General features: G+C 37.8%; 1 protein-coding gene across 2 annotated transcripts in view; it reads left to right on the top strand.

The window, feature by feature from the left end:
* Positions 1-9,972, top strand: part of KITLG (KIT ligand) — a 57,308-nt gene that overhangs the window by 4,148 nt on the left and 43,188 nt on the right. The window lies entirely within an intron of this gene.

The raw sequence follows: 9,972 nt of genomic DNA, 5'->3' as shown, positions 1-9,972 counted from the left end.
TACTTTTTGCCTTCGTCTGTTCCTTGGTGGTTGCCGGGTCACCCACACACCAGTAGCCTGAAGACACTTCAGCCTACACTCATTGGAGCAGCGTAAAATATATTTTTAAAAAGGGAAAGACCTTACTGAAGTCTTTTGGGCAGTTACATAGTTTTTCAGGAGATGACAGGAATTAGAAATACTCTCTGAAATATTTGACTCTTGGCTGGCCAAAGCACTGGAGAATGTACCCATGCTTAAGAAGTTAAAACTTGGAGACTTAATTTTTGTGATGCTGAAGTACAGTGAGGTATTAACTATCAGTTCTGAATTCTAACAGCATCTGTCCATTGCTGTGACTCCCTTTAGATGATTGAAGATGCCTTGCACCTCAAAGCTGTTGTTTCAGACCTTATAGACAAAACTTGGTCAAATATGCTGAATAGGTTATGAGTTGGGAAGGGTCTCTTACAGTGTAAGAGCCATATTTATGTGTGCTTTAGTTATATGCTTTAATTTTATACTGGAGTGGATAGCAATAAAGTCACAAGATGTTATTCTGGCTCATGGAAGCATACATATAAGGCTGTTTCTTCAGAGAAGCAAAAAATGTTCAGCAAACAAATGAGGATTTATGGGTGCAAGCGGTCAAGTGTTTTGTTTCATATGAACTGTAAACTTCTAAAACCAGCAGAGTACTTTCACAAATTCAGAGCAAAGCAGAACAATCCCTCTCTCCCAATAAACTGGGAAAGACAGGCAGTCTTGGCATTCAGGACCATATGGCTTGACTCAGGGGCTCATGAGCTGTAGCCTGTGGAACAACTTCTTGTCATGGTGGTGAAGCATCTGTCAGCCTTCAGGCATTTGTGCTTCCTGCTTTTTGGAGGCAGTGACAGACTCCTAGCTCTCCAAAGCATTATTTCATATATTTTAAGGATTAGCAAACAAATGTGATCCCAAGCCATTAATCATTTTGAGGGGATCAGAGAGAAGCAGATACTTCAAGAAAGATTTTTCCACTGAAACCATGAAGACCCTTGTGCAAAGAGAGAGCAAGTAAAGCGAATGCAAGAAGGAGGACTTAAGCACATTGGGGCGCTCCGTGCACTAAAGTAAATTTTAATCTGTATGCTCTCCTGTGGCTACTTTTGCCATTGTCTAGACTGGTAACTGACATAGTGAAAAGGACAGGAATGGGAATCCAGGAAAGAAGTTAACGCTTCTTACAATAAAATATTCTACTATAGACATAGTACAGAAAGTGAGAATGACTATATCACTGAGCCTTGAAAACACTTGGTAATACCTGGATAGTGCTTAAAATAAATCGGGGATTTTGATGTTTGAGGTAATGTTACACAGGGATAATACATAACTAGTGCAGCTGAAGGAGTAGCTGAGTCATACGTCAGTGCAGCGGCAGTGCTGAAAGAGAAGAGTCATGCTAAACGCTAGACTCAAAGTGAGCAGGTTGGTCAGTTTATTTAAATCAGTTGTAACCTGAGAAACTACAAGAACTGTAGAAGCATGTTGCCCAACAGTGTTAATCCTAAAAGGATTGTTTCTGAAACTACAGAGTTTGATAAGTATCTAACCCCCTGTTTTAAATCTACCAACAGCTCCTGGGTATTTTTTTATTCTAAGTAATAATGCTTTTTAAAATGTGATTAAGCATTTAGGTCCAGTCATACAAATCCTTTTTCAATGGGACTATTTCCATAAATTAATCTCATCGAAGGATTACTTGTGTGAGAAGATTTGCAGGCTTATATACTTAGTAATTAAAACTGTTATCAGAAGAGAGTTTCTGTGATTTTGCATGATGATATTGCAACAAAATATCACTGATATCTGGACAGACTTTTACATTTTAAATAACAGGATGAGCAGTACTAGTGTGATACAATCTTGCAAAAATGTAGCAGATTTCTGATTTGCTTGTTCTTTGTTTGAAGACAATCTAAACAGGATTAAGTTACTAAGAAATATGCTGCAAGGAGGGGTCACCCATGGGGTTAGCTGACAAGGCTGCTGTTAAGGTATCACAGATAGTTGGTTCAGGCACTTGATCTTCAGCAGTGGGTGAGATGCACAACCTTTTAGAAACCTCAGTATCAGGAGAGTCTTGGATCTCAGCTCAGCTTTTCACCTCTGAGCATGCACACTATTACTGGTAGTTAAATGACCTTCTCAGGTTGTCCTATCATAGTATGTTTGTGTCACTGAAGTGGAGCCTTTGTAGAAATTATTATGGAACAGTACCTGGAAAAAGCATTAGTACAGAATTGCCCATTCCAGTCTCATATCAGAAGGCTAATTCAGAAATGCAAAGCATATCTTATACCTTGGTGCGAGCTTGCAGAGTCATTATTTTAGGGGAAATTGTGAGCTCTGATCTCCAATCTTTCTTGCTCACTCTCCAAAAAAAAAAAAAAAAAAAAAACCCCAACCACAAAAAAAAAAAAAAAAACACCAAAAAACAAAACCCAAAAACCCTAAACCAAAACACTAGGTACTTGAAGACATTTGGAGCTCATGATGAGTATACATCTGCTGCTCATCAGACAGAAAAAGAAAACTTGCTGGAGCCAAAAAGATGTGCTATTCACATCAAGCAATGGACTAAGGTGCCTTTCTCTTTCCCCCTGGTTCTGACTCGGCTTAGGGGAAGCCAGGTTGCAAGTACTGCAGCTGGAAAGAACACCCTGGAATGAAGTGTCATATGGAGAATAAACACAGATGACCTGGAAGACTCTAGGGTGGGGGAGCAGTTTGTAAGGCATGTTTAGTGATCTTTTTATTACTGTTTTTTCCCTTTGCCTGCTTGTGTTGCGCTCCTGTAAGTCTTTATCTCTGTGAACTATGCGGCACTTGGCTTTGTAGTTTAAACTGAGGCCTCTAACCCAGTCTGCTTCTGACCCAGTTCTGTCGTCGCACTGAAATCTAGTTTCTCCTTTTGTGCACTGCATGTCAGTCGTTCAGGTACAGTTCTGCAAGCTGACAGTGCCATTCTCCAAGTTTTGTTATGTGACTTAATGGTATGCTGGCTCATGTAATCGCCATATTGTACGAAAGTTAAGAGTTGGCAAGATGCAGCCCTTGGCTTCGAGTGGGCAATGCTCAGTATGCAGTATGTAAACACAACACCCATTTATTTGAGGCAAGGCAGGAAAAATCTCCCTATGCAATTCCATTTGAGTGGTGTGGGAGCTGACAGATGAAAACGAAAGCGTTTGTTCTCGCCCTGGTCTTTGGTATGCCAAACCTGAGGTTAGTCAGCCTTTTAAACACACTGCGAATCCGCTTGTTTTTTGTTTTGCTTTGTTTTATTTTCCCCCGTGCACTTGCAGAAAAAGGAGATGGATGAACGCAAGGTGAGTGGAGGGGGGTAGTGCTCCTCTTTATTTTTGTTGATTGGCCCATGTTTGCATTGCATACTGAGTCATATGTAAAACTGCAAAACTGATGTTCGTAAATATTACTGATGCTGAAATAAGTGACTGTGGGGAGCATGTAAAATACAGATTTATATTTGCTGGATGGTTTTAGTTAATGAAAAAATGTATATAACATCAGACATTTAATAGTAGGAGAATGAAAATATGTTACAAGTGGAGAAAAAAATAGTGTTAAATATTTTATTTGATTAAAGCTGGTAGCATGCATAATATTGGAGGTCAATGGAAGTAGAATCGCTAATGAAGACATTATTTCTGCTGTATGTCTAAATAAAAGCCAGTTTAGGAGTTCAGATTAATGGACACTTTTATTCACAGTAATGTAGGAAATAAATTATCGTCTAATTTCCTATTGTTATCTAATAACCACTGTGTGAATGATTGTATGTTGTTCCTGCTTAAACAATGTTTAAATTATACAAGTTAGGTGGATGCAATAACCATTTTGAGTCTGAATAGGTAATTTCTATGTTATTCATATTTTTGCGTTATCGTTGCTGCATGGAGCAGACCTAAGTTTGGGTGCAAGGTGAAAATAGCATAGGGTGTAAAATGTCACCGCAGGTATTGCCTGAATGAGGCCCTTGTGGTACTCACTGCTTTGCAGCCATGCTTTGGAGCACACTCTTTTGCAAAGTGGGTGAGTCCTGAGCTTCCAGCTATTCCATCACCACTTGAAGTGACACTAGTGAGACCAGGTGGTTCATGCTTGGGGGGCCAAGTGCAGGCTCCCCCCTTGGAGGGCCAATAGTTGACCACTAGCTGACAGTTGTCAATACTCCTGGAAGGATCTTTCAAGCAGCTCAGCTGCAGAACCACCTTTCAGACGCCTCCTAGCACCAAATCTTCACTGCTGTTAAAGAGCACTTGTAAGCATGCAAGGACTGCCATACTTGGGTATTTTTCTTTTCCTTCATCATTGCTGCAAACCTACTGGATAGAGAAGATCAGGTTCAGGAGTAACCCACAAGATCATATTTAGCCCAGCCTCAAGAGCTACCTCTTCTCCCATCTGTGACTTGACACCTGTATAAGAACCATTCACATGATATTTCTTAATGTTCCAGTGAAGAGTTTCTAGGAGTCAGGCTGGGTATGTCAGTACTCCCTCACTTCCACTTGCTTCTCACTGATTTGGGGCAGCAGAGCTGGGAAGTCAAAGAATGGTGTGTGCTGGTGGTCTTGGTGTTTCGTGCCACAAGTTCAAATTCACAGATTGTGAATTGTGCCACCCTCTGAAGTTCCATTCAGAGGTGTACAAACGAGAGTCTGAAAACATCACTCTGCCAGTCCTATCTATTTGTGTACAGGGCCAATCCCACATGACTGAACCTGGCTTCAATGCAATCATATTAACTGTTCCAGTGACAATAAAACTGCATCCAGTGTCTTTTTTCAGCTGATGTCCTGCCTTTCATTTGTTCTGCTGCCATCAGCTCCAGGGACATCAGTTCACTGACAGTTAAGGCCAAGGATAAGTTTAGTCCAGTTAGCTCTACTATCTTTTCTTTAGATGTACCTTTAGGAGTTTCTGGAAGCACTCTAAATACAGCTTTAGAAATACGGTAAGTATATGCAGTCTATTTCTTGTGTGATAGGACCTACATTCTGCCTTTGATTTGGCTGGAATCTGTCTACTTGATGTAGGCAGGATCACTTGTATTGATAGCCTTCCAGTCTTTATCCTCCTAAATGAATTACACTATTTTAATTATTATTTTTTTCCCTTGCAACTAATAGAAGTTGAGAAGGAATCCAAATATCTCACCCCACTGAATCAGTGTCATACATACGGAGGAATACACACCGTGCAAAACCAGCTGTGCATATCCAGTATTCTTTATCTGGATGCTAGCTTATGTTTGTGCACAGATTTGCATGCACTGAAGGTCCTAAGCATGGTGGGCAAGCTTTCTGGCTGAGAGGTTTGAAAAACTGTATGTAACATGGTCACAGCTGAGCCACGGGAATGTCCAGTTTCAGCCTCGAATAACATGCACAGAAATATGTGCCAACGGTGTGTGTTTCCTTTACGGTACAGACATAATCTGTGTGTGAGTTCACACCATGCTTTATCATGAAAGAATTAAGGCTGAGGCTAGCACAATAGAACCTCCTTGGAATAAAGGCTTATCTGTGTCCTGTGCAGGATGATCTTAAACCTTTCTTCTGAAATGGATCTATAGCTTTTTCTTTGTGCATTTTTGTTCTTCACTCTGAAACTCGGAATTCAGTGAAAGGTAAAGTTAATTCCTTGGTTTTTGAGGAAGAACTTAATAATGTTCAATTTTTTTTTTGAAAGGAGTTTTATAATGATATGTGATAGGTATATATATTTTATATGAATTTGGAAATATGAGAAAAAAATATAAAATCTTCCTTGCTACCTTGTTCTTGCTTGGTAGCAGCAGACCAATATGTCTTCCATTTATGTTTGCCATATGATATGTCATTGCTGGATGGATTCTCTGGTCTGTTTAGTAACACATGGCCTCTAATTACTGTTGGAAAAAAAGTTATTCTGGCAATATAAGTCAGACTGTAAAACTAAGTTGTGCAAGTCCTGACAAACTATTTCTGTTTAGAAAAGAAAATTAACTCTGTGCAAATCATACAGCAACTTTTTTTTTTTTGTAAGAGTTGCTCCTGGACAAGAGAATGTACTTAGCTATGTCTACAGCACATACTGAAAATGTGGAGTAATAGTGATATACAAGGTTCATCATTTTTAAGTGTTATTTTTAAACAGTGCCTGTAAATGTGGAGGGCTTAAAGTGTGTAGGGAAGTTTGTTCCTCTGTTTCACGTTGATGAAATCTCCATACACAGAGAGGAATTTTTTTCATAACTGTGTATAAAATGAGAGTAGGATACCAAGGTGCAGACTTTTGTGGTCTAACTGAAGTGATGGACGGAGGTAAGGCAGTGAGGAGTCAGGCACGATACATTTAAATTAATAATATGCTGCTTATGTGCAAAATAATTCGCTAAATGAAAAGAAGTGCTTAGAAATTTAGGGAGGTTGAAATTTAAACAGGCTAATGGTTTATTGTAAAGAAGGCCTAATTTGCAGCCCTCTAATTACCAGCCTTCATTTGCTTGTTATTAAGTGAACTCAGCAAAATTTGTCTTTTGCATTAAATGGCAAGCAGACAATATTATGCATTATGTCTTTAAGCTGATATAGATCTGAATGTCAGTTCTTCCTCAGATTTGTTTTTCTTTTACTACTTTGAAGCATACAGGAATAGGAACATTAATCAGCTAAATGAATTTAGGAAGCTTGTATAACACTGCTTGGCACACTCTTTCGTTTGGATTAAAAAATATGTTCCTGAATAAACAGAGCTTTTTGGTGGTTATTTTAAAAAGGAGGAAAAAGTATATCTCAAATAGTCATAACTGCTGTCTTTTTCAAATTACTGTGGTTCTGTAGTGTGTGGATTGCATTTCCATTCTAATATCAAAAACTATCAGTGCTGTATTTGACACCAGTTTAAATGGTTGTGATGAGTATTGCTTTATTTTCAAGAAGATACGAACCTTATTTATAAACTGTAAATTTAAATACTGTCATTGAAGCAGCTTTGATCTTCTGTATTATAATCCTTGGCAAGGAATGCGCCCTAGATTTGCCATGCAGTCTCTAAATCTATGTCCTTTAAAAATTCTGACCATAATCATAGTCTGTTCCAAACTGTTTAGTTCTTCAATATTTGTTCCTTTAATAGCATAACGCTGGGTAGTGAAAGCTCTTTTTTTCAGGCTACTAAAATCACTGAAGATCTTGGGTTTTTTTAAGATTAGGCTCCATTCTCAAGCCAGTTGGTGTTCATAATCCCCCATCAATTTTCTTCTGCCAGGGGTGTGGGAGGATTTTGTTTCCCCCCATGTCTGTGACCAAAATTTCTGGATTTGTTTATTTTCTATCACCACGTCCCAAGCCCACATCTAAAAATGATTGTTCATCCTCCAACGTTCTCTCTCCTCTCCTCATTCAGACAGAAAACAACCTTCATTTCTTTGTGCACCTTTCCTGGCCACTAGTGTGTTTAAGTCAGCAACCTCACCTCTGACAATAAAACTTCAGCACTTTTAGCATCCAAAATACTGATTCTAGCATCCAAAGTACTGAAGGTGTGTCTGTCACCATCCTGTTGCCTGCCACACAATCTAAGCTTCATCTCTGTTGAATTTTTTCTACATTTTTTTGGTAGTAGTTTTTCCAGTGGCCATTTTAATTTCCCATTACCTTTTTGAGGCCCACCTCAAATATTAATCTTGAATAACCTGTTTTAACTGTATTTTGTCCTATTTTTAAAAACAGTGTCTCAGGATTAGAATGAATCCACTGTTCTGTGGAATGGGTTGTTTATTTATACGATGACACTCGTAAGCTTGTAAGCTTACAGTTATGAAGAGCCCTCTGAAATAGTGGTCTGCCATGTATAGAAGTGACAATACCTTCTCCTCTGTAACTTTCTTAACACATTAAGAAATTCCTTGCTGCTTTTTTTTTTTTTTTTTTTTAAGGGTCAAATACTTATTTAAAACAAAAGAAATCCTTTTAGGAGTAATTGTTATTGCTTTCTCCTGTCTCTCTCAGCTTTGTTACCTAACCAAGCTAGAAATACCTGGTTTGGGGTTTCCATTTGGCCTTTACAAAACTTTTGGCCTAAAATGTTCTTAAAATCAACTGGAGTGAATTTCCTGTCTTTTTTCTATTTCTCCTCAGCAGATTAAAAAAAAATCTCTTCTCACACATAGGTTTTAGGGATTTACTAGATATTTGCCAGTAATAGTCAGGCTGTCTACAGTACTTTTGGTCATTTCCCATTGTAACAGAATGTTGTTGACATTTACAAATGGTCTGAGATGTATGTGAAGTTAATTTTATTTTAGCCTACTGATTTATTTCTATCAAAATGAGTTCCCTCTTGCTTTGCATCCAAGAACATTATTTCAGTTACTGTTGAATTTGTACCTGTTTAAAGTGCTAATTGTTAAACTATGACGTGCTTTTTGGCTTTCACTATGATAGATTCTTCTTCTTAACATGCACACTCCATTACTTATTTCAGAGTAAATGGTACAATTCTTAAAAAACTGGGAAGAATTTTTTTCCTGTACAAGTTGACAAGTATCACTTAAGTAAACATGTGAAACAACTGCATCACTTATGAAAATACCTAACTAGTCTTACTGAAATTTTAGACTGCAGACATTGAAAAGTGTATGCTCTGAGGAGATTTGGACTAATCTTCTCAATGGGTTATATTTTCTGTGAGATTAACTATGGAAGCCAAAGAAATTTCATGATAGGCCAGGAAACGTAAATGTGTCTTCTTTAAGAAGAGCAATCCTATATAAATTTTGAGAACTAGATGTAAAAATAATCCAAGAAATCATATTATATTCTGTCAATATTTGCATGCATTTCTGTATTAGCCTACCCGTAACAAGCATGCTGTTGAACACATACCAAAATAGTTTCACTACTGACAGCTAGGGTTCTTTCTAATTCACATGAACACTTGTGACCAAATGTGAAGCTCTATAGGGTGTAAACACATTACACATAATCTACAACCGCATTTTTTAATAAGTAACTCCCATGAAAATCATCAGTAAAATTAGAGTAAAATAGATGTTCTTTTCGAAGTTTTGCATTTTGTTGTTTCATTGCAGATATTGTGAGGATACCTAACATTTTTTATCAGTTCTTTAATAAACTCAAAGTACTGCATTACTGGTATCTTTAGAATTATATTTTGTAGGCACCTAGGCATTTGTATTTATTCCAAATTGTGCAGACTTAGGGAGCTTTTTTTCTCTAATTATTTTGCTCCCAGTTGTATCTGCATCTCCATCATACCGAGCTACAAATGAACTGACTCAATTCCTTCTTTCAGTATGTTTATCCCATAATTTCTGCAATTTTTAAGGAAAGCTGCAAGTGGACCTTTAGATTTAAGTTTAGATATTTACATAGGATGTACCCCATGTCTCTGCTTTAAGCTGAGAACACTTGCATGTTGATATATATCATGGGAACATTCCTATTCTTCCTGGAAACATAGAGGAATTACGGGGAAACACTGAAGTACTAGAAACACTTTGAGGGAGTTTGTAGTTGTTAGGCTATAGAAATCCCAATCAAACCCAAAAAACAAATAAAAAACCCACCTCACCCCCACCCCCCTAAACCCACCCACAAACAAGCAGGATATTAGAGTTACAGTTTGTGTGCACAGGACTACAGTTCAGGGCAGGATATAAATTGTCGATCAGGTTAATTTTACAATAAAGGCAACGTTGTATAACTTGATAAAAATAGATGATCGTGGTGTTTCCTCTATTTTCTTAAATATATGATAAGTCTTAACACATTTACTCGTAATTCTTGTCTTTAGAGTTAATGAATATGTCCAGAGTTTAAAAAAGAATTTTTCTTAACAGCTTGCCTCTATTGTTGTGTTGTCAGCAGATCTTGCTGTCTTTAAATTGGTTGGTAGAAGGAAGGCGGGAACTCC

The sequence above is a fragment of the Falco punctatus genome (assembly GCF_963210335.1).
Source record: "Falco punctatus genome assembly, chromosome: 6".
Lineage (NCBI taxonomy): Eukaryota > Metazoa > Chordata > Aves > Falconiformes > Falconidae > Falco > Falco punctatus.
This window is presented reverse-complemented; position numbering and strand designations above follow the sequence as displayed.